Source organism: Triticum aestivum, chromosome 6B (assembly GCF_018294505.1).
Source record: "Triticum aestivum cultivar Chinese Spring chromosome 6B, IWGSC CS RefSeq v2.1, whole genome shotgun sequence".
Taxonomy (NCBI): domain Eukaryota; kingdom Viridiplantae; phylum Streptophyta; class Magnoliopsida; order Poales; family Poaceae; genus Triticum; species Triticum aestivum.
The window spans coordinates 278239362-278266064 of record NC_057810.1 but is presented as its reverse complement, the minus strand read 5'-3'; positions in this window follow the sequence as shown (position 1 = coordinate 278266064).

The window sequence follows — 26703 nt, the reverse complement described above, 5'->3', positions numbered from 1 at the left end:
CATTCCTGCGCGCATCGGCCACCTCCCTCCGGCGGAGCTCGACCCCCACCCCCAAGTGCCGCTACTCCACCCTCTCCCGCGCCCCTTGATCCCAGATCCCCATCTCCAAGTCACCCTCTCCCTCCCTCAGAGCTCGATCCGCCGCCGCCCACCATCGACGACCCTCACCATAGACGAGATCGAGCTCCTCCCTCCCTCCCGTTCTCCCCTAGCCTTATCCACTCCGAGCCAACCAACCACCCACAGAGAGTTCCAGGGTTTCGGGTAGCAGCAGAGATGCTGTGGTCCAGATCGCGGGGTGGTGACCCGGCGGCCGGAGAGCGGACTGCTGGGTGTCGCTTCGGCTGCTCTCTCTCTCCGTCAGCGCCACTCCTCCGCCCCATGGTGGCGACCTGAAGGCGGCGCTGGTGGTCGGTGCGGTCCGCGATGCGTCCACGGGAGTCGACATCCAGGACCGAGGACGCGGGCTGCACAAGCATGGCATTCCGGTGGAGGTGAGCCGGCCCACGACAGCCGATGGGTTCGAGGAGGCGAGCGTGGCGCGCGACGGGTACCACCTGCTTCCTCCGCTGCCGCGCCACCCGTCGCTGATGCGGGGTCAGATGGCATCCGCGCGGGCGGGGTCCGAGCAGTCGGCTGTGTTCTGCCTCCCAGCGGTGAATGGGCTGGTGGCGTCGGCGCCGACAAGAGGGCGAGCAGGTGGCGGAGGGGCTTGCGATGGCAGGGACGCCTACGACTACGACCACGCCAAGGCACCAAGCCTTCTCCTTCAGCTCACGGCTACTAGGGAGCTTCCCGCAAAGGTACGTGCTCGCTGTAAATTGGTGCTAGATGCCATGTGCGCCTCAAGTGAGTTCCAGTTGGTGTTGATGTCGCCTGCACTGCACAATAATTTGCCTGTCATGGGTCTGACGGCCTTTCAGATAATTTTCCAGGGCCTTTTGTTACTCTGCAAGTTTGTGGTGCTGATGGATTTATTTTTTCAAATGCTTCAGACGTGTAGTACCAAATAGATGGTTAATTCTTGCATTAGACAAATATTGATGATAGTGTAATTTGGAAATAATTGTGTGTCAACTTCTGCAATCCATATGGTAGAATGCCGAGGGTATTATTGTTGCTAAAATATTGATGATCGAGCTCCTCCCTCCCTCTCCAATGTTGCATTGCATCTCTGGACTTGCATTATTGACGAGGGTGTATTTGGTCTGGGGCTCGATTAAAAAGGGAAGCATAAATATTCTATCTGCCACCAAATTCTTTGTGGCTTTCTGTACTGCAAACATAGGATCGAGATGTTATTTGTGTGAGCAATCAGAAGGAAGCAATAAAACATGCTGTCTTGTGTACATTTCACCATCCGTCGATCATTTTTTATATCATCATCTTATTAACGTGACCAAAACTTACTCTTGTTCTTGCCCTTGTAGATCGAGGATATTGTCTGAGCGGCCAGGCGAGCCTGCTACAGAGCTTTGCCCATGGCGGCAACTGCGTGATCAAAATTAGCTTCAGTTTTGCTAGGATGTGTAATTGTGTTTGTAGATAATAGTATTGATATGTTGATCTGCTTTATTCCTGATGTGGTAGTAGAAATAAGATTGGACAATGTTATGGCTTTGATTTTCCTAGGTTGTAGTTTGTTCCATATCGTGTTAGGTTGTATTGTATAATCTGCATTATAAGTGTGGTTTCTAATGTGCTTATGCTAGATTAATGCATCAACCTGACATGTTACAAACCTTGAGCCAGAACCTATGACATCTCATTTTAAATGGTAATCATTGTTGTTAAAATTCTACTGTTTGATTTCATACAAGTATGTGCCCCCAACTGCTGTATAGTTGTATCCATATTTGTTTTGTACAAGTATATGACGAGCTGATGAACCAGCTACATACCCACTATTTCTGCATACCCACTGCTGTATAGTCATTATGCTGCATATGTTTCCAACTCCACTATTTCTGTTTTTCTTTATCACCTTATCCAACATTGTAGATTCCTGTATTGATGCATGCCAACTATGAAAAGATCTTGTATTAAGCTTTAGTTGGCTGTTAATTATGTTGTGTTAGTTGCTGACTAACAACGGCCTGTGGCGGTTGGGCATTACAAACACAATCTGTTTGTTGTGTTAGTTGCTGTTAATTATGCTTGCTGCTATGATAGCCTTTTTTGTTGTTGTTGTTGCTAATTATTAGGCTGTCATCATAATGCTTCTCCGTGGCTGGATCAACGCGATGTGTTCCTGACATTTTTTCTCTCCGTCTTTGTGGTTGGGCAGATGGAGAGGGTGCTCAAGGATGATGCCATCCAGGAGAAGGGCGAGCATGCCAGGATGGTAACCACCCCCTTCCCATCTGATTTGCTTGTTTTCCTTCTTGGTCTCACTGGGTCGGTTTGTTCATCCGTTGGTTCGATGGCTCTGCTGCAATTGTGTGCAATTAGTTTATACTGATCTCATTTAGATTGCAAAATCCATAGATTGTTAGTTCGACAAGTACAAGACCAACAACCTGACTGCCGGCTTCGCTTAGTAGGATATGTAGGTAACCGCGGCACATACACACACACACATGCTGATGTTGTATTGCTGTTGCATAATGTGTTTTTGCAACTGTGCGCAATGAGTTTACAGGTCTCCTTTGACTGCGGAAGCTGAATATCACTCCCTCCATTCATAAACATCTTTTTTAGAACATGGGTTGAAGCAGAGTGTACTTGCTTATTGAGAATATAATGTGTTCTTGTACTGCTCATTCTTGTGATGCTTAAGTTGTTGATTACCTAATTTTATTCATCGTCTCCAGAATAAATTCGTCTGATTGCCTGCTACATCTCCACTTAAATACTCATAATGCTACTGTCTAGGTTTTGTTCAATTGGACTGACTATATATCTCTTGTTAAAATTGTGGTCTTGATCTTTTGTTTAAACCTGAGACATCATGCATAACTAGCTCTTCCTTTTCAGTCTAAACCTGAGACCTCTTTTGTTCTATATTCAGATCTGACTGATGGCCACAGTGCTATTTTGCTGTGCTTGATAAACCTGAGACTTTTTTTTATTGTAATATTGAAGTTGTTTGGTTCTGGCCTCAGCAACAGTACACTCTAATTTTGGTGGCCTTTATGTTCATTCTTTTACAGGAGCACTAGGCCTATTTTTTGGAGTGTGAAGCCGTGAAGCCAAGTGTGAAACAGTACTTAGCAAAGAGTTTTTGGTTCTGTACTTAGCAAAGAGTTTTTGGTTCTGAAGTGTGAAGCCAAGTGTAAATTGTAATATTGTAAAAGTCTAATGTAGTGTTAATGAATTATATCTGTTCTGTCCTATTTGAAATAATGATTATGTATGTTGAAAAGATGTGAAATGGAAACTTGACCAGTGGGACCCAGTTATGAATATAATTTGAGCAATTTTGAAATTTCTGACATGTGGGACCGATGTATGGCACTATGACTAGTGGGACCAGCGCTAAAATATAATGATTGAAAATAAAAAATAAATGATTGTAAGAAGGCCAAGGCCCAAAAATAAAGATGCTGCAATATTGGGCTTGGCCCATGTAGCCCACAAGAATTGACTTGTAAAAAATCTAGAATTGTTGGTCTAGGCCCATGTAGAAAACCGAATTGGATCGGGCTGAATCTTGTGCCACATCAGCTTGCCACGCTGGATGCCTACGTGGCTTGGGGAGGTTGCTAGTGACCAAAACTCCACAGTAGGAATATTTTGGTCGTAAACGTCTTCGACCATTCCAGAAGAAAGGTCGCTATAGTCAGTTTATGATGGCCAGCTTTTGACCTTCTGTTTTCGGTCACAAAAAAGTCGCAAATGGAAATTTTTGACCTTTCAGTGACCAATAGTGGTGGTCACAAGTTGACATATTTCTTGTAGTGTTGGCCCATTGTGAGGCCTCCCCACAGCGCCCCTATTTTTTTTCCATTCTATTGGACCTCTGCCTAGATTCGGCCCATATAGTGTTTTTTTTCCTGTCTGCGGTTTTAGCTATTATCCAGTGAATTAGCAGTTTTACAGAAAAGTCCCTCATGTTCATGCATTAATAACTCTTGAACCGTGCATCGAATTAAAATGATTTAAACATGTAAAATGCTTAAAATTTTGTGTAGTTTCATAATATGCTGCTCTCATCCATGTTTAAAATGTTTAAAATGTTGTTTGTTTAAATTTTCTCAAATGCCATGTTAAAATGATTTATTTCATAATTAAATAACCGTAGCTCGGTTTTAAATAAACTTTAAATGGAAATGGGGTGGAAAAATGCCTAGTTTAACATGGTGCACTTTATTTTCAAGTTTAACAACAATAAAATATGTTTTATGGCAGAACAGTACCAAATTCGAAATATGCATATGGGGATTTTCCGGAATTGTTGTTTGTTGTTCCGGCCTCATTTATACTTGTCTAGATAGCTAGTTTTCATATGGTTCACCCCTTGCCATGTTTAATAAAATTTAATATTGTTGGGTACATAAATGAGAGAGAACTAAATAATTGGTCTGGTGTTTCGTCAACATGCAACTCGTTGCATATTGAGCTCCACTTAATTTGTAGTGTTGTTTGTTGCAAATTGCCATGCCATGCTCTTTAACCCGGACATGCATCATACTTGGTTATGCATGGTGCCATGTTTATGCTTGCGTGTTTACCACGATATTTGCTTCTTTCCGGTTTGCTTCTCTCATTAGCTTCAGTTTCGTTCCGGAGTTGTGAGGGTTCGTTCGACTACGTCCGCTTGTCTTCTTCATGGACTCGTTCTTCTTCCTAGCGGGATTTCAGGCAAGATGACTATCACCTTGGATCTTATTACTATCATTGCTATGCTAGTTGCTTCGTTCTATCGCTATGTTGTGCTTCCTATCACTTGTTCTTCAAGCCTCCCCGAATTGCCATGTCAGCCTCTAACCTTTTCACCCTTCCTAGCAAACCATTGCTTGGCTATGTTACCGCTTCGCTCAGCCCCTCTTATAGCGTTGTTAGCTGCAGGTGAAGTTGAAGATTGCTCAATGATGGACAGGATTATGGTTGGGATATCACAATATCTCTTATTTAATTAATGCATCTATATACTTGGTAAAGGGTGGAAGACTCGGCCTTATGCCTGGTGTTTTGTTCCACTCTTTCCGCCCTAGTTTCCGTCATACCGGTGTTATATTCCTTGATTTTGCGTTCCTTACGCGGTTGGGTGATTTATGGGAACCCCTTGACAGTTCGCTTTGAATAAAACTCCTCCAGCAAGGCCCAACCTTGGTTTTACCATTTGCCTCACCACCACCTACACCTTTCCCTTGGGTCGGCCAACCCGAGGGTCATCTTTATTTTTAGACCCCCCCCCCCGCCCCGGGCCAGTGCTTCTCTAAGTGCTGGTCCGAACCGAGCCACCAGCGGGGCCCCCTTGGGGAAACTCGAGGTCTGGTTTTACTCGTAGCCTGTCTCATCAGGTGTTGCCCTGAGAACGAGATATGTGCAGCTCCTATCGGGATTGTCGGCACATCGGGCGGCTTTGCTGGTCATGTTTTACCATTGTCGAAATGTCTTGTAACCGGGATTCCGAGACTGATCGGGTCTTCCTGGGAGAAGGAATATCCTTAGTTGACCGTGAGAGCTTGTGATGGGCTAAGTTGGGACACCCCTGCAGGGTATAAACTTTCGAGAGCCGTGCCCGCGGTTATGTGGCAGATGGGAATTTGTTAATGTCCGGTTGTAGATAACTTGACACTTGACTTCATTAAAACGCATCAACCGCGTGTGTAGCCATGATGGTTTCTTTTCGGCGGAGTCCGGGAAGTGAACACGGTTTTGGGTTATGTATGAACGTAAGTAGCTTCAGGATGACTTCTTGCTCACTTCTAGCTTCTCGACCGTTCCGTTTGCTTCTCTTCTAGCTCTCATTGCGTATGTTAGCCACCATATCATGCTTAGTAGCTGCTGCAACCTCAGCACTTTACCCCTTCCTTTCCCATTAAGCTTTGCTAGTGTTGATACCCATGGTAATGGGATTGTTGAGTCCTCGTGGCTCACAGATTACTACAACAACAGTTGCAGGTACAGGTTATGCGATGATCATGACGCGAGAGCGATGTTTGCTTGTTTTGGAGTTCTTCTTTTGCTTCTTCTTTGATCAGGGGATAGGTTCAAGGTCGGCAGGGTGGATGTCGTTTGAGTTTCTTTTTGTGTTTCATTCGTAGTCGGATGGTGCTCTTATGTAAGATGATGTTGTATTCGTGTGGCATTGTATGCCTTTGGTATGTATCCCCATCTTTTATGTAATGTTGATGTAATGATATCCACCTTGCAAAAGCATTTCAATATGAGGTTCTATCCTTGGTGGGACCTTCGAGTATCTTTAGGATAGTATCGCATATTGGGCGTGACAGTAGACCATAATGTCTAGCTGAGCTTCTTCTAAATATTTGAAATCCGTATTGCTTCTTTGAGTCCGGTGTCGGTGGATGACCAATTCTTTATAGGGGGGAAATAATATAACACCGGGACCCAAAAAGAAAGAAGCAAAAGAAAACTCGACTAAACAAAAACACACAACAACAATCAATTCACACACAATCAATGTCACATATTACTGCAAGTCACACAATATGCATGCCTACTTAAGCACTGAAATTTCACGGAATCTCCGGTTCTACGATCTAGCATGCTGTGATGATGTGCACGAGGACCAATAAATGTGTGGAAGAATTGGTGTAATCAGCGCTACACCAAGTGCTAGCTTAGCTAAGTGGCAACCTGAACTAGCTCAGGATGAGGACGCACTCGGTAATCATGCAGTGGACATGAAGGTCGCAAACAATTATTATCAAGCAGACGGAAAAAGATCCGTACTCGTCCAAGAAATAGGATTGCAGGGAAAAACTGAGGCTGCTGACATTGCCCTTTCTTGATAACTAAGATCATTAAGGGTTGCCAACATGACAAAAAGAACGATTCGGGATAGAAACATGTCCATCACCGAAACGATAGACGGGACTGAAGGAAAGACATCGGCGCGATACCTGAGCACCATTTTTGCAAACAGTGTCGGGATCACTTGGCATCACTCTGCTGAGACAGAATTGACACCAAACACCGAAAGAAAAAGGAACTGGAGAAATGCAAAGGTTGAGCTGTAGTGGATCCGAACCGATGCCAGCTACACTCACCAGATAAACCGTTATCACAAATACTAAGGCTATATGCATGCTATGCAACAAAAAAATGCAGCAACCAAATGCAATAAACAAACCAGACTCTATACTACCGATTTCTACCGGTTCCTACCGCTCGCGCTGACTAGGGCGTCCTACAGCCAGACCTACTCTGATACCAAGCTTGTGGCACCCCGGCTCAGAGAAACCAGAACGCCCCGTATTCCAGGCCAGAGATCGAGGAGAAGTCTTCCGGAATACGGAACTGCTTAGCATAGAACAAACCAGCTTTCTATTATTACACGGATATGATTACAAGGTCTCTGATATTATAATGAATAACATCGGCACGGCGATACTACGCCATCCTCAGTTGCTCTATGCAAGCAGCAGAACAACTCGAAGCAGCGGAATAACTCTAGCAGCGGAACAACGACGAAGATGGTGAACTCCACTCCGCAGGGACTCTGGCTGGAACGCTTATCCTAGCTCGCACGAACGGAAACCATGACAAGCAAGCAATCAAATCCGGCATGACCTGCAAACTGGCATGACATGCCAGGTCAGTACATTGAATGTACTTGCAAGCTCACAATAACCAAAAGCATTCAAGGCAAACAACAACATGGCAATTACAAGATTAAGCAAGGATTATCATGATATCATCAGAACAATATAACATGAACATTATACAGCTAACACAACATGAACATATTAATCCAACAATACTAGCATGTAACATGATGACACTATGTGCACCACTTATTTTGCTCGGGCTACCTCGTAACGAACACATGCATCACTTACCAACCTCAGACATCACACGATCATCTCAGGATCAAATCAAGCTTGGTATAAACAATACCGTAGCGATCATTAAATGACCACAAGGAGCTTGATCTTTACCCTCGACTCTCGTACAACATCACGAATGTACACAACTGGGTATCCTTGATACCACGGTAATCTTTCCGGCGATCACAACCACGACCAACACTTGGCCTCAAACCGTGATCCTTATAGCGATCACAACCACGACCAACACTTGGCCCGTGATCCTTACGGCGATCACAACCACAGCCAATACTTGGCCCGTGATCCTTACGGCGATCACAACCATGACCAATACTTGACCCGTGATCCTTACGTCGATCACAACCACGACCAATACATGGCCCGTGATCCTTACGGCGATCACAACCATGGGTTGTCATTAATCAAGTTATTCTTATTACTGTTGACTCACGGTGTGACCTACTTTCGAACTGGGCCCTTAACCGCGGGCACGACTATCGATAGATTTAATACACACTCTGTAGAGGTTAGTACACTGTACCCACACTACGGAACCCATGGCCTCGCACTCCCATTCGGGTGGACCAACGGTGTTCCGACAAAACCGTCCTACTGCCATGACACTCTCCCGGCCACTCCGACCAACTCCCCTTTGGGCTAAGTCATGGGTGGCCCCGTGTATACAACAAGACACAATGACCACCATCGTGGCCATGATCCACTGTGGGAGCCGGATCCATAAACTCATCAACAGGCACACAAGGCTTATGTCCGCCTACCTGATCAGGGTAGCACGCGCCCATAACCGTCCCATACCGGCAGCCGTGGTTGCACTGGTCAGCTCGATTCAGTGGCACCATGACTCAGCCAATAGTTGTTCAAGTTCAATTTAATTCGGTTAAACTTGAATGCAAAAATGGTGAGCCATGATAAAATAACATGACACAAGTTACAATGCATGAACATGATATCAATGTAATCATGACGGTATCACATAACTATCCACCATATCAACAATGAATCATATCCACTGAGCATGGCATACTGACTAGCATGAACATCACCCGTACATACTTCTCCGAAACATAGCATGATCACTAGCATCAACAATAAATATCATGCAAGAACATATCAACAATGCCATCATGCAAGCATTTAACCAACTGGATGCAATGCATAACAACGGTACTCGGGACAGACGGCAGTCATGCACCGAAGACCATCTCCAACATCAACATGTACTACTGGCAAGCATAAACATATGAAATGAAATACTAGCAGGTAGAACATGATAACAGAGTACAACGCAACATGGGCTCCTGCACCTCCTCCCCCTCCCCGCCTATATAAAGCCACCCTCTCCCCGTCTTGCTTCACCACTGGGCTCCTGCACCTCCTCTAGTCCTCAATGCCTTGCCCGAGCCCCGGAGCCTCTCCTCGCTATGATTGACCACCATGGCCACCGCGGCCACTCTCCTCGATTTGCTCAAGCCTGAGTCCCTCTCCCACTTCCTCCTCAACCAAGGCACCTACCTGCCCCTGGCGGAGCTCCCTCGCCGTTCCCCTTCTCCGCTGGAGCCCCGTAGAACCAAGTTCACTGGCGCCTGAAACAGCCGTCTGCCACAGCCGGCTTACCGCGCTCTCCCAAGCTCTTCGGTGGCCGCGTCCTACCTGAAGGGGACCGCCTCGTCCTACTGATCATGCCAGTAGGTCGGGCGCCTCGAATGGTGGACCGTGCTGCTGGCTATCGTTGTCGGGGCGGTCAGCCTCACCTCTGCCTCAACGCGTCGTCGGGGGAGAAGGAGCAGGCATGGGAGGAGGGAGTTGACCAGCAGCATGGACCCAGCGGGCCCCAAGCGTCAGCGACCCAAGCCGCGACCCCTCCCTGCCTGCTGGCCGTGGGCCCCGCGTGTCAGCGAGACTAGGCCCGACCCCGCCCCCTGCTGACATGGATAAGTGGACATGGCTTTGCCTGTGTCCGCTTTCATCCACCGGAAGCGTATTTCCTCGAGTGCGTGTTCAGTTTTTCCAGCTGAGGGTCTGTTTGTGATGATTTTGTTACAAATAGGTCCCTGGCAGAAAAACTATCATAACTTCTTGATCCTAACTCCAAATCAGGTGAATCCAAAGCCCACTTCTTCGTTTCGTCAAGCCCGTTCCAACGGAATCATTTTTGTCATGTGTTAACATTCTGAAAGTGACCATTTTGCCCCTGCCCTTATTGATCCCCTTTGAGAGAGTACACTTTCCGGCGATTCATTCCGTGAGTTTCTCGCACTTTCTCCCGGTGATTTCTTCCACCCCAGGCAAGCCACACCCTCCATTTGCATCACTGTAATGCAGTGACATGGTTTAATTTATTTGAAATTGTTTAAAATATTGTTTTAGCTACATGACTTTGTGCATGGCATTTTCTCGGAGTATTATTTTGATCTTGCTGTTACCATGCTATTGTTTGGATTACTAGGAGTAGTGCTTGTAGTTGATGAGTATCATGTTGTCATTGGAGTATTAGTGGTTGGTATTATGATTATTTCCATGATGATATCTATTATTATGTTTTGAGTATTACTTTGGATATCATGCTGCCTTTGGATTATTAGTGGTTAGTATGATTATTTTCATGATGCTAGTTGATGTTCTGTTGCTTGGAGTATTATTTTCGGAGATGATATTTACATGTGGATCTTAGTTGGATAGCTTTATTCTTGTTATTGGAGTAGTAGGATTATTGTTTTCGGATTCATCATGATAGTAGTGTTGTGCTACCCTTGGAGTATTTTGAGATGATGATATTATGCTTGGCTTATTTTTTGGATATTGCTATGACTTGGATTATAGTTTGATAGTTGACATCGGAGTATCAGTTATCACAGTTATACTTTTGGGGTTAAATTCCGTCATTAAGTTGGTCAGGTGCCATCGAACCGGGCTTTTCCAGTGCAACCACATTTGCCTTTTATGGGAAGGCCCTAATGCGATGCTATTGTCGAGCCTCTCGTTGGTGCCTCCAACGAGGGAAGGTTATGGGCGTGCGGTACCCTGGCCCAGTAAGCAGACATAACCTTGTGTGCCCGTAGTTGGTATTGAGATCTCTTGTCCCCGTTTGGGACCGTTTTGCCACGAGGTGGCCGTTTTGCCACGACGGCGCCCATTGGTGTCTGGGGTAGACACACGGCCACCCATGACTTAGCCCAATGGGGAGTTAGTAGGAGTGGCCGGGAGAGTGTCATGGCAGTAGATCGGTTTTGTTGGAACACCATTGGTCCACCCGAATGGGAGTGCGAGGCCATGGGTTCTGTGGTGTGGGTAAAGTGCGCTACCTCTGCAGAGTGTGGGTGTTTAATCTATCGATAGCCGCGTCCTTGGTCATGGGCATAAGTTCGTACTAGGTCACATTGTTCGATCAAGACTCACATGACGGAATGACTTATAGGTAATGTATATGTTGATATTGTGAGCTGTAACAATTTGGCAGGATGATGATGATGAGGTTAGGATGATCTTGAGAAGAATAATTCAGTTTGTGATGTGGTCACGAGGTGATCATGTGGATGTTCCTTTTGTGATCTGTGAATGATCACCGTTCGGTTATGAGGTAACCCTTGAACCCGGTGTGGTTCCGTTTGTGATCCGTGAGTGATCACCGTTCGGTTACAAGGTAACCCGTTGAACCCGGTGTGGTTCCATTTGTGATCCGTGAGTGATCACCATTTGGTTATCAGGTAACCCATTGAACTCGGTGTGGTTCCGTTTGTGATCCGTGAGTGATCATCGTTTTGTTTTGGTCACGAGGTGATCGAGATGGTATATGGCTTGGCCGGTTAGCCAAGTGTGAGATGGTCCATGTGGTAATTGAGATCTGAGATGATGGCTTATCAGTATTCTAGTAGTTCATATCGTGATTATTAGTTGCTTCATCATGGTAGCTGTTAATTTAATTAATGTGATTAATGCTATGTTGTTGTCTTGCCTTGATGCTTTTGGTTGTTGTGAGCTTGCAAGTACATTCAATGTACTGACCTGGCGTGTCATGCTAGATTGCAGGTGATGCTGTGGTTACTTGATTGCTTGTCATGGTTTCCGTTTGTGCGAGCTAGATCGTGTCCCAGCCAGTCCCTGCGGAGTGGTCTTCACCACCTTCATCGTTGTTCCGCTGCTACGAGTTGTTCCGCTGCTAGCATAGAGCAAGTGTAGTATCGCCATGCTGATGTGCTTCTTTGTAACATCAGACCCTTGTATTATTATTCTTGTAATAAGAGCTGATTTGTTCTATGTCAAGCAGTGCCGTATTCCACAGACTTCTCCTCAATCTCTGGGCTAGAATACAGGGAGTTCCGGTTTCTCTGAGCCGGGGTGCCACAATATATTTGGGGTATGCCGTGCTAACCTTGGATCGCAGGTAGATTGAGCCAAGATGGCGCGTCTCCGGGGTCTGATCCCACCCCGGGCCAGCAGGGCACGCCGGTAGGCCGCATAGGGGTACGCCCAGCGCACCGGGGGCTCGGCGCCAAGGCTACCCCTATGTCGTGAGGCGTGTGGCGCTACCCCCACCATAGTGTGCGCAGACCAGAAGCGGGTCTTCCCCTGGGGAAGGCGTCGGCGAGCCCTCCCCCCAGGAGGAGGCCCACGGCCCCCTCACCACCGCTCGCATAGCGCCTGTCCCTTGGTCCAGTCCTTTTATCCGGACGCCCCAACAGTGACGGGGGTATGCGCGGAGAGGGGTCCCTGCACGGGAGCAAGGAGCACCACTGAAGTTCTCCGCTCATGACACTCTCAGGTAATAATGAGTTGGGGTTGTACACGCCCCGGAGTCTCCTGAGCGCTGCCCTCGGGCCTCATGGGGGCTCCCACCCACGTCCAAGTGGAAGCAACATGCTCCGCGTTGGCAGACGACACTGTCCCCCAATGACTATGCTCGCGTCCAGTGGAAGCACTGAGCTCCGCGTTGGTGAGAAGACTAGTGTAGGCGCCGGATGCAGCCGTCTTTTTGCTCTCTTTTGTAATCCGATTTGCTGCCTTTGGAATGAAATTCGGTGTTACATGTGCTTATTTAAAAGAAAAAGAAGGGGGGAATTTCTTTTCGATTCGCGGTGTTTCTTTGTTCTCCGGTTTGTGTTTGGAATGAATGCATCCCGCCTGCTGCTCTCCCCCCAAGCGCCCCGCGAGCAGGGGCTGGGTATGGCGTATGTGCTTGGGTTAGCTTGAGCAGCCTCAGGGCCCACCTTGGGGCCAAGGACATAATCGATGCAGGTCCGCCTGCGCGCACACATCACCAAAGTCGTGGCATTTGGTTCCTCGCGCAACGCTGTTGGGCGAGCCAGCAAGCACATGCCATGCCTGGCATCTGGTTCTGGGCCTCAACGGCGCTAAGCTTCGGATGCCACCCTGCACTCCCCCGAAGCACGACGCCAGGCGAAGGCATGCCAGGAGGTCTTAAGCCCTCGGAGAAGCACATCTCTGCGACACAAGAACATGCCCAAGGCCGCAAACGCAAAGATAAGTCACGCCAATTACTCTAGTCGGGAGCCCTCCAGCCCACGACAACTCGCTTTCGATAATCTAGAGGGCATATCATTGTTTCATACAGTGCGAGGGAGCCTCCTCCAAAAATGCTTTCACGCCCCACAGGGCCGTACCCGAAATGTTGATAGGAAAACAGGAAAATACAAGCTTAGTAGGTCGTGCTGCCGCCGACGTCGCTGCCATCGCCATCCCATTAGCTCCTCCCAGGGGGCGTCAGGAAGATGGGGCGTCCAATGATCATGCCTGAGGCACTGCTGGGGCGCCTTCCCCTCTCGCATAGGAAAGCGCACCCGGAGCCCCCCTCAGGACGGGCTCGAGGGCTCTCGACATGGAGGGCCTCTGACTTAGTCGGTGTCATCGGGGAGGCGTTCGGGCACCATGTGGAGGCATGCTTCAGTGCGCGCTTCCGTGAGCGAGGCGCTAGGCATCAGGCGCTCAAGAGTTCTTCACCAAGGCAATCCTGGAGCTCCAGAGGGCGCAAGCCATGCGAGGTGAATACCGCCCCGCGTCACACGGCGCGGCTGCTACCCCTGACATAGGTGACGAGCTACGTGTCTACATCAACATCCCCAGCCTCAAATGAGCTGCTTCTCAGGAGATCTTCTGGCCGTCTCATGTTGGCCGGTGTGGAGGCCACCCCACAGCTACGTCTGCATGCCGTTTGGCCTGTCGAACACGGCTGCCCTGCACCAGCGCTACATGCAAGGCGTTCTGGCGGCTCACGGGGCCAGGCGCCAGGTGATCCTGGCGGAGGAGGTGTCAGAACCTCACGAGCCCCCCGATCCTTTGGAGCCCTCCGAGACTCAGGAGTCTGCCAACTCGTGAGGATCGACTTCTGCAGCACGCGTCTTCAGCTTCTCCAACGCTTCTACAACGACGGTGCCAGGTGACTTTTTGGTTTGTTCAGTTGAGGGCGCCCCTCGGGCTGCATTATCCTCAAGTTGTGTGGGTCTTTCCCTGCGGCATGTATTATTTTGTGCAAACATCAGAGCTGGCCTTACTCCTTCATGAGTTGCTTTATATATATCATCACCTACATGTCACAGTTAATATGGTTGCTGACATTCCCATTGCCGTCTTATTACCGCCGGAGCTGCTCCTCGAGGCCTCTGTGCGTCGCCAAACCTGCCTCTCGCTCATCCCGCAACAGGGGCTACTGTCATGGCGCATGTACACGGGTTCATCCCCACAGTGCTAATAAACCTAAGAGATCAGGCTCTGGCTCACAGCCAGCCCCGCGCACATCACCTCACATGGTCCTTAGTGCCTTTGTCCTCTTGCAGAAAGATCATCGGTAGGATAGCGAGTGCAACTGCATTTGCGACTTGTGTTTCTCTTTTTTTTTCTTTTTTGGTTAATTCTCAGGAGTAGGCAGAGCAAGGACCACCAGTGGCTTAGCCCAAGACGCAACATCTCCTAAGCACCTCCTTTGGGCCAGCCACTCTTCCCTCGCACGAGCCACTTGCGCGTTAAAGGGGGGGCCCTGAGCACCGCGCCTCAGGGGCTCCTGCTGGCTTTCAGGCCCTCACCCCCTGGCCTTGACCACGGCATCGCGACCTGGCATACCAGCGATGGCTGAGCCTCACTCGAGGGCCGGGACCCGAGGATGTAGAACACCCAGGCAAAAGAGAGGGATGGGGGCGGCACGGGCCCTGCTCGGGGGCTCCACCGGAAAGAATGGGATGTCCTAACCCCGCACAAGAAGCTTGCCCTCGCAATAGAGAATCATCACGGGCTCGCCGAGATAAGTTACCTCACACTCGCATAATGACGCGAACCCTGCGATCAGTACTTTGTTCCTAGCAATCTCGCTCCGGCAAGGATCTTTCCCTTTCAGTCTTTTGGGAGTTGCTTGCACGCCAAAGGGGACCTCCTGACCATCACGCCTCAGGGGCTCGTATCGGACCTCGGTCCGCTTACCTCCTGGCCTTGACCATGGCATCGCGACCTGGCATACCAGCGACGGTTGAAGCCTGCCTGGGGAGTGGGTCCTGTCAACATAGAGCACTAAGCTATCATAGGAATGAAAGGGAGAAACCACGCCAGGGCGAGAGACGCAAACACGTCATAAGATCAGGGATGATAACATTAAAATGCAAGCATCACAGTTTTTACATGCACCCGCGGGGCCCGGCATCATTTTGTGCAGAAATGAAGCAAGAGGAAAAAACCCTAAGAGCCACAGCCCCGGCAACGTCACCGACGACGCCGGGACAATGCTGCCGCTGCGGTTCAGACACGGCGACTCGACGGCTCATAGTTGTCGTCGTTGCTTGACTCTGGTGAGGCGCTTATGCTGCTGGCGGATGAGTCGCGGACAATGTCAAGGGCAAGTTCACCGCCGGTGGCCTCGACCGAAGGAGGGGCTGTCGTTGTGTTCATCTTCCCTGGGGCAGCACTTCAGGCGTCGACCGTCCCCACCAAAGACCTTGAAGGAAAGCGTCGAAGCCCCGTCGTACTCGAAATGGATGGCGTGACATCCCTCCGAGCGGCAAGCGCGGGCGAGCTCACCACATCCTCAGGTCATGAAGACGTCACCCCTGTTGATGACCTGAGCTTCCGCCTCTGAAGCCTGGCCCGCGATGCTTCACAGTTGCCCATTGGCTTCGCCTCAAAGCCAAGCTCGAGTGTGCCTTGGGCCCAGGGGCTACTGTCGGCATTCTGGGAACCAGGGTACCCAGACTTGCCTTCCTACGGCCCACAATGTGGCTTCATTGACGACCTAGTATGGCCCATCTATGGCAGAAACAAGACAAGACCCTCGCGAGGGGCCAAGCCTTGAGAGGCGGACGACGCCAAGACCTCCGGAGGGAGCGGCCTCCCCTGGGATGCTCCTAAGGACCGGAGATTTCCATGCAGGTGGTCAACCTCACAAGGTTCCGGTGACACGAGCCATGACGACCAAGGCCAGGCGGGCGCCAGTGGGCACAGAGCAGCAGGTTTCCTCTTTGGTGGTAAGGAGACAAGTGCAGGCGCGGATTCTTGATGAGTCACCCAAAGGTTTCCATTCCCATGCAAGGATACCAAGACCGCCAGGGCGACAGGACGGATGTCATTGCCGAGCCCACCATGGCGTCATGACCAGAAGCTTTGCAGACGAAGACCACCTTTTGTCAGGATAATAAGTACTACTTGTCCCCCTTCAAATTGTCCGATGTGGGATCCCTTCACGCCTACATTTTGGGGGAAGAGGACCAAGGCCACTATAAATATAGGTTAGCCACCACCATAGAAGGGATTGACTCATTATTACCCCCAACCCTCACTAGCTCACAAGAACAGACCTCCTGAGGTTGTTCTTCCACTATACTAGTTCATCATTAGGCCCTCGTGAGGTCAATCCACCACAGAGCGGGAGTAGGGTTTTACAACGCAAGGTGGCCCGAACCTGGGTAAACTGCCGTGTCCCCTTTGCTTTCTTGTTCACCGAGCTAGCCCATGGGAGCGATGAGGCGATTTGTTGCAGAGGTTGAGTTCTTCACACACGCCTAGTGTTCAAACCTTTCTTGGGTCCGCGGAGCCCGGAATCCGACAAGCACGGATGTGTGGGCCAACCCTGTCATAAACGGGTTTAAACGATCTTAATCGGCACTTGTTAGTAGTTTTTTGGTGCGGATTAAGAAATTTTTGGTGTTTTTGTTATTTTTGTATAGCAGTTTCTTGCTAGGGCTGGTTGAAAGTGGTAGTTTTTTGTTAGATAATCTACATATTGTATTTAGGAGTGGAAGTTCAGCTTTGTAAGCCAATAAGCACGGCTAGTTACATAGTACCTATGTGTACGTAATTCAAACTAAATATCGACCATGAGTGACTAATATCTTGATGGAAAACTCGAAACTATGGAAATACAAACATATTATTGATACTTATTTCCATAAAGTTGGATCTATTCTATTCAACGGCTGAGTATGTGGGGCCTTAGCATGATGAATTTCCGACTATGTAAAACAAGGTTTTAACATCTCCAATAAGGAGGGCGTTGATGGCGGCGCGCCCTCGGCTCGCTCTAGTGCTCGTAGTCATGACTAGGTGGTCCATGGACATGTAAATGCATTATTTTTCATGTCTTGTGTTCGTCGTACTAACATGACTGTTGATGAATAGATGGTAAGTATTTCTCAAGGAAACCTTGGTTGAGCATGTGTGCGAGAGAGAGATCGTGTGTGTGTGTGTGTGATATGGAGAGACTGAGGCGGAGATAAGAGATTATTTGTGTGTTTGTGTGTGTGTGGAGGATAGAGATAGGCATATGCATGGGGCTTTGGGTTGTTTAACGTGGAGACAAATAGATATAGTCACAGAGTGAGTTTGTGAGATACACATGCGGACACGGTGAGAGAGGTGTCACTACTGCAGGATGCTACTAATGTGACACTACAACCAGAGACCCTTCGACGAAACTGTGTGTGATGCATTAATCGCAAATGGTGATGTGAAAAAACACCAAAAAAGATGCAAAATGTGTGCGATGGCAGATACATCAAACACGGTTCAGATTTTAGTTGCGTGTGCGATCCGAGGCATATGGTTCAGTTCAAAAAACTGTTTGAGATGAGGCAGAACAACAGAAACGGGCAGCTAGATGAAGGCGTGTGCGATATATGGCATACAGTTCACTCGGATAAAACTTTTGTGATTAGACAGAACAACAGAAATAGGTAGCCAGATGAAGGTTTGTGCGATATACGGCATATAGTTCACCCAGATGAACTATTTGTGATTAGGTAACACAAAAGAAACGGTCAACTAGATCAAGGTGTGTGCGATATACGGCATACGGTTCACTCGGATGAATTGTTTTTGATTAGGCAACGCAACAGAAATGGTTCAGCCAGATCAAGGTGTGTGGAATGGAGGGCATACAGTTCATTCCGATAAACTGTTTGTGTTGATCCAAGAGAATAGAAATGTTTCATGTAAACAAGATGTGTGTGATACGTGGCAAACATCCAATTACATAGGTGGCTAGTACACACATGACATTTCCACACACCAAAGTAAACTATTACATGCATAATTAACTAGGAAATATGATCATCCGATCATCATCTACTTCTTGTGACGCTTGCCGCCACTTCTCTACTAGGAAAAACGGAACTGTATTCTTTATTGTGAATAGTGTGCTCTATTGGGCACATAAGTATATGGATCGTAGCCTTGCGCAAGCAATGTACCCGCACGCATCATGCTAGCTCGTTGTTCCTTCTATGCTAAGTTCCCATTAATTGATGGCATTTTATGAACATGCCACCATTTCCCGTCATTTCCTCACCAGTTTCTAGCCGCCACCCAGTGATATTCCACATAAACCTAGGAGGCGTGCGATGCACAGACGCAACAAGCACAGCCTATAGCACATCCACCTTTTCCAAGCATGCCAATCGACCAAAGTGTCGTCTCTGCCATCAACCTCCTCGACAAGGAAAACGAGAAGGCGCCACGGCCCGTCGAGGCTGAGGCCCTCCCTGGCAACACGACGGATAATGTCATGATGTGCAGACCATTGGCGCATAGCACTTCAGCATCGTGGATCAAGATAGGCATGTCAGAGCTGAGAGGCTGCAGCTCGCCGCACAACATGATCGTTGGTGTGCCATAGAGCAAGCTAGGCGCGTATGTGCCGATAGGTTGCGGCTCGCCGCATAGCAAGACCATTGGAACACCGCAGAGCGAGAGGCGCGCCGCACAGCAAGAGCAGATCCATCGATGCTTGCCTGCTGTCGGCAGGGCGTCGCAGCTGGGTACATGTCTTGTCAGTACCCTCATTCCTTGCCGAGAGTGGGCAGAGGCCATCGGCGCCGTACTTGCACCAGAGGCCGGCTGCGCCGTACTTGCACCGGATGCCCGCAGCGCCATTCGCATGGGTCGCGATGTTCACCTTGCCAGCGGCCCTCTCGATGCCAACACGCTGGTCGCTAGGCTTGACCGCCTCCTTGGCCCAGGTGTCCACCTGGGCATAGTAGAGGAACATGGCCCTCGCATCCTTGAAGTGGTGATCTCCGATGAAATAGCTAACTTGGAGCTCGAGATCACGCTCCAGATGTACCGCGAGCGTGTCGACCGCTTGGACGAACGCATGAACGAGTTCAGGCAAAGCCAAGAGCTATCATAGGCAAGGGATGCAGGTCATAGTCTCATGGACATGTTTTATTTTGTTGAGTCGTTTCGACGTGGATCACTATGAATTCACAACAATCATAATATTGCTCTGTTTATTGCTCTGTTTCAATGTGTATACTCCATTTTCTGTTCTTACATGTTCTGTTTCAATGTGTGTATATATGCTTTCCATTCTGTATATGTGTATGATAATAGCTAGATACAAATTAGTATATGAAAACAGATAAAAAATGGAATTCATAATATATGTTAATTGTTCATTAGTTCATCATAGAATATATATAATATCATCACATATATGTGATGATACTTAACTATTAGGTACAATGCATGAAATTGAAAACAAACAATACTAAAAACTAATAATCCCTCCTGGGGGCAGTATTCCGGCAGCCCCTCACGAGCAGCTCCCTGGTGCACGGCGTATTCCCAGCATGGAGGCAGTACTCTGCCTCCTCCGCCTCGCAGCGCTTGACGTACCGATCTTCCTCTTGCTGGAAGACGAGCGTGAACGATCTTGCTATTTCATTGGCGCCCACCAGAGCTCCTCATCGGTGGCACGCTAGAGCTTATCTACCCACCTCCACGCAGCGATGAGGCGCCTAGCGCCTTTGACCTTCCTCATGAAATACATGTCTTCGTACACCTCCTCCGCATGATGACGCGCCCGCCCCAAAGGTCCACCGCCTCCTTTTTCCAAGCCGTATCACGGGTTTCACAGGCCACCTGGTACCGGCTTCCTCCTCCGCCATCTCCTTCTTGAATTCCACTTGCCTGAATTTCTCATCTGGCGGCAGCGACTTCCACAGACAAAGATTGTACTAGCCGCAAAAACACTCCAAAGTTGGGGGTCCAGCGCAGCCTCGTTCGGCAGCGCGTAGGGGTCCTCCTCGCCGTTGCTCTTCGACTAAGCATCCTCAAGGGCGGCACCTCCTGGTCGGCGCGTGGGCAGATCGTCTTTGCCATAGTAGAGATTTGAGAGAGAGAGAGAGGGTGAGAGAGAGGAGGATGTAGATGAGAATGCAGGCGGGACAACGTGAGCAAGGTAGTATTTGTTGGCGGCCGAGATCTAGATTGATGGGAACAGTACACACGCCATTCGCCGGAATTTACCAGTATTGTAGTTTGAATTACACACGATTCCCGCAGCAAAAGCCATGTGTGAACTAAATAGCTGACGGTTTCCAATACAAAACTGAATCTGATTAATAACCCACGCCACTCACCTTCCAAACCTTAAGGCGCAAAACAGAGTGCCAATCATGTGGGGCCCGGTTGTCTTGCCAATCTTTACATTTTCTTTTCTGAACACCAGATATTTACATCGTCTCATCATTTTCTATTGTTTTGGAATTTAAATGGCATGGAACTCCATGCATGTGTCCAAGCCATGACACCAATATGTTTGAAAATTCATTTCAATTTACTGCACATGGAATTAACTCGCACACAAGTACACAAATATGATTTTTCAAACCGTTATGGTTAGCCATTGCATGTAGCTGTAGTTAAAATTTGGATTACGGTCATTAAATGGCTAGCAAATCACTTAAATATCTTTAAAAGGTCAAATGACCCCTGAAATTTTCCAGATTTTGACATGACGGTTGTACTAGTGCATGTTAAATGTAGAAAAAAAATTGAAGGCCATAAGAGGAAGCTATCGTCGATTCCTCATCAAGCATGCATTGTTCCCTCTCAAAACCATGAGCCTTTTAGTGGGTTGCTCCGGTTTGTGAGGGGTGTGTGTCCAAACTTTTGTCAAATAGGCCAAAACCTTCACCACATCATCTTGGTGGCATTACATTACGATCAAGCAAGGTTTCATGTGTTTCTGATCATTTTTTAATTTTTTGGAATTTAAATGCCATGTCACTCCATGCATGTGTCCAAGCCGTGACACCAATATGTTTGAAAATTCATTCAAATTTACTACACATGGAATTGACTCGCACACAAGTACAAAAGTATGATTTTTCAAACTGTTATGTTAGCCATTGCATGTATGTGTAGTTCAAATTTGATTTACGGTCATTAAATGGCTACAAAATCACTTAAATGTATTAGAAGGTCAAATGACCACTCAAATTTTCCAAATTTTCACATGACAGTTGTATTAGTGCATGTTAAATGTAGAAAAAAATTGAAGGCCATAAGAGGAAGCTATCGCCCGTTCGTTATCAAACATGCATTGTTCCCTCTCGAAACCACGAGCCTTCTAGTGAGTTGCTCCGGTTTGTGAGGGGTGTGTGTCCAAACTTTCATCAAACATGCCAAGAAATTTACCACATCATCTTGGTTGCATGACATTACATCAAGCAAGGTTTCATGTGGTTCTGATCATTTTTTATTTTTTTGGAATTTAAATGCCACGGCACTCCATGCATGTGTCCAGGCACTAGTATGTTTGAAAATTCCTCCCAATTTACTGCACATGGAATTAAGTCGCAAATAAGCACAGAATATAAAGTTTCAAACAGTTATGGTTAGTCGTTGCATGAAGATGCAGTTCAAATTTGAATTCCAGTCATTAAATGGCTAGAAAATCACTCAGATGTCTTTAAAATGTCAAGTCGACCCTTGAAATTTCCAAATTTTCACATGACAGTTGTATTAGTGCATGTTAATTGTACAAAAAATTGAAGGCCATAAGAGGAAGCTAATGCCCGTACGTCATCAAACATGCATTGTTCCCTCTTGGAACCATGAGCCTTCTAGTGAGTTGCTTTGGTTTGTGAGGGGTGTGTGTCCAAACTATCTTCAGACATGCCAAAAAATTTACAGCATCATCTTGGTGGTATGACATTAAATCAAGCAAGGTTTCATGTGTTTCTGATCTTTTTTTATTTTTTGGAATTTAAATGCCATGGCACTCCATGCATGTGTCCAGGCCGTGACACCAATATGTTTGAAAATTCCTTCCAATTTACTACACATGGAATTAACTCGCACACAAGTACACATATAGGATTTCCCTTATGGTGAGCTTTTGCATGTAGATGTAGTTCAAATTTTAATTATGGTCATTAAATGGCTAGAAAATCACCCAAATGTCTTAAAAAGGTCAAATGACCCTTGGAATTTTCCAAATTTTCACATGACAGTTGTATTAGTGCACGTTAACTATAGAAAAAAATTTGAAGGCCATAAGAGGAAGCTATCGCCCGTTCGTCATCAAACATGCATTTTTCCCTATCACAACCACGAGCCTTCTAGTGAGTTGCTCCAGTTTGTGAGGGGTGTGTGTCCAAATGTCGTCAAACATGCCAAAAAAATTACCACATCATCTTAGTGCCATGACATTACATCAAGAAAGGTTTCATGTGTTTCTGATGTTTTTTAATTTTTATGGAATTTAAATGCCATGGCACTCCATACATGTGTCCAGGTCGTGACACTAATATGTTTGAAAATTCCTTCCAATTTATTGCACATGGAATTAACTCGCACAGAAGTACACAAATATGATTTTTCAAACTTTTTTGGTTAGCTATTGCATGTACATGTAGTTCAAATTTGAATTACGGTCATTAAATGGCTAGATAATCACTTAAATGTCTTAAAAAGGTCAAATGACCCGTGGAATTTTCCAAATTTTCACATGACAGTTGTATTAGTGCATGTTAACTGTAGAAATTGAAGTCCATAAGAGAAAGCTATCGCTCGTTCGTCATCAAACATGCATTGCTTCCTCTTGGAACCATGAGTCTTTTAGTGAGTTACTCCGGTTTGTGAGGGGTGTGTGTCCAAACTTTTGTTAAATAGGCCAATTTCTTTAACACACCATCTTGTTGCCATGCAATTACGTCAAGCAAGGTTTCATGTGTTTCTGATCATTTTTTAAATTTTTTTTGGAATTTAAATGCCATGGCACTCCATGCTTTGTGTCATAGCTGTGAGACCAATATGTTTGAAAATTCCTTCCAATTTACTGCACATGGAATTAACTTGCACACAAGTACACAAATATGACATTTCAAACCGTTATGGTTAGCTGTTGCATGTACATGTAGTTCAAATTTGAATTACGATCATTAAATGGCTAGAAAATCACTTAAATGTCTTAAATGGTCAAATGACCCTTGAAATTTTCCAAATTTTGACATGACAGTTGTTTTAGTACTACAAATTTTTCTCGTACATTTAAAACACCATCTATTGCCACTTTACCCAAATTCATCTTTGACAGCTAATAAAAAAATCAACAACATCACACCGTTTTTTTTGTATGAACCGTTTGCGATGAAAATCCGTGGATCTTTTTAAGTTTTCCTCAAGCTTCACCGGGTTCGTCTGCTCCAGTGTTGGCAACCCCCAAATCCATGAATCTTGATCCCCATTCCCGTAACCCCTTCTTGTAAAAGATAACACCATGGGAACGCTTCGTGAGGGCCCGTACGGTAGCCGCGTCCTCCCCGAGCGCCGCGACCTGCGCCGTGAGTGTCGCCGCATCTGCATTGGGCGCGGCCGCATCCGCCGAGAGGGCGTCTGCGGCAGCCGATAGGGCAGCTGCAGCTGCGAGACGGCTGCAGCAGCTGCTGTGATTGGATGCAAACGCCGAGAGGGCTCGAGCTGCCGTCCGTGCCGCCGATGTCACCCTGTCCCGGGTCGAGGCCATCCACGCCATGATCGAGGATGCGCGCACCAATATATTCCAGGCCACCTCGGAATCTAGCATGCAACCCACATCCTAAAAGGAAACAGTGATGCAGGAGGCGGCGGAGATCAAGGAGCGCCACTAGGAGGAGTTGCGCGTGGCTAAGGTCGATGTAGGGAAGAGTCTATCCGTCGAGGAATCGGTGATGAAGTACCAACACAAGCTCTGGCGCAGCCACTACTACGAGTACTACAACCTTGAGGGTGGCGCCGAGGACGATGACATGGTCAACTTCAGTAGGGGGGGGGTGCGGAGTCCGCCAACGAAGACATGTTGCCAGGACAAGTCATCGACGTCTCATCTCACACCGGCAATGCATAGGATGGCACGACCGCGGCTTTGTTAAAATTATGCGTACTTAGGCTTTGTTTATAATGCTGGTCTTTTGTTAGAGCAATGTTTAGGTCAACTAGCTTTGTTTAATTACTAAAATTGCTCGATTCAGTAAGTGTGGTCTATGTGTTGTGCGCTCTTTTGTGTGCCCAAATTAGCAAGCGGTGTTAAATTATGCAATGACATGGATAAGGACAATACCCATGGAAATTTCCACCAAAATTTGAATTATCAAACTCATCCCATGTGCGTAAAGCAGAAGAATCATTTGTGATGCACACAATCATTCAAAGTGAATGGTGTCTGGTGGTACCACGTGAAAAGTTTCCCTCCACATTTTGAAATTATTGGCCTGCCACCGAAATATCTACCCCCCTTCCCCACCCCCTTTTGTCCCTGACCACAAGTCACATTTACCTTGCTTCCTCCTTCCTTCCTTCCGAAGCTATAGCCGCTTCGTCACTTGCTTCCTCACTCTCGCTTTCTCGCATCCTACCGCCGGGCTCGCCATGGTCTTCTTCAATGACCTCTCCAATGGTTCATCCTCCGACGACGTCTCTTTCATCACTCAGGTATGCCTCTATTCTCTCTCTCTATCTCAGGTTATGACTTGGAATGAAGGGTTTTAACCCAGCAGTCGATTTGAGTCATTTCTTCCTCTTATAGCTCCCTGGGACCACCAGTTGCAACGAACAGAGCGGGGTTGTTGAAGATCTGCTTGCTCGTTGTCACCATCAATCTCCATGCATGAAGTTAGTTGTGTTTGAATCTATGGACAGTGGTAGGAAGTTTCTGGCATGTGCAGAGAAGGTTAGCCCCACTTTCGTTGTTACAAATCATTTGTTAGATGTGATTCAGACACTGTCACTGTGCTATGTTATTCTAGATGTTAAGACAGTGTCACAGTTTGTACCTAGCATATAAAAATGTTGCCCTATCCCAATGGTGCCATTGGAAAATTATTTGGCACCTCTTTAGCAGTTTGTGTAGCCAACTCTAGTCCACAGATCTGAGCAGCCAAGCACTAAAATACTAAAGCTTTATGGCATGAAGGAACTACGCATCAGAGCAACTAGGTGCTCAAGAGTCCGGTTCCCTAAATTTTTTCGCTGCATTGGCTCGCCAGTGCAGGGCACCGGTGCCAAATGTAGCAATAGTTGTCTTGACACCAGTTTTGGCATACATAATGGACGGCCTTAGTGCTATTTTATCTATGTTATTAAATTTGTGTATGCACACACCTGTTAGTATCAATTTGATGTCATCCAAACATTGTTGCTATGTCATTGTAGTTATATTTAGCTTCCTCATAAAATGTTCAATTTGTTATTTATAGTACATGACTAAGAACTTGTAATGTTGCTGTAGTTAATTATAGCTTCTATTGTTTCAGGATTTGGTTGTTGTCTCAGTAGCAATTAATTCATTTGCACATTGATCTTTTTGAGAAGATATGTCATAATAACCTGTTTCTTCTGTTTTTCAAAATATGTATTTGGTGATTTTCTATGTTGGTAGAAACCCATTTCCCCTACAATTGTTACTTATCTAGTTCTAAATATTGTAGGATGAACAGAAGTGTTCTTACCTAGAGTGGGTTGATCAAGAGTGTCCACAGTCTTTGAAGATGTGCCTAGCAAAGCTCTAGACCATGTATGAGGTAGAGAACAGAGGTAGGCTTCGAGAAAGTGTTGTCAACACTGAAGAATATTTCAAGATGCGGGAAAAAAGGAGGAAGATGGATAAATGAGCTCAGATTTTTTAAATTAGACATTGCTAAGATGGTGTGGTGAAGGAGGAGGCACTTTCCCAGTTGGTCAGTGCAAAACAGGTTCTTACTGAACTAGAAACAGAGGTGGATAAGACGAGCCTGGATGATCTCGATTAGGGAAATGAATATATTGTTGTAATATTGTTCTTATGAAAGTGAACTAGCTATATGTTGTAATGCGTTGTTTTCGGGTAGCTATCGTATTGTGATATTAAAATATATTTATGTGCCTGATATGAATTGGCAAACAGTTGTTCGATATGAAATGTGAATTTTCGTAATACTGGAATTATTGATAATAAACTAATAAACCCGCTAAATGGGTCATGGAACTT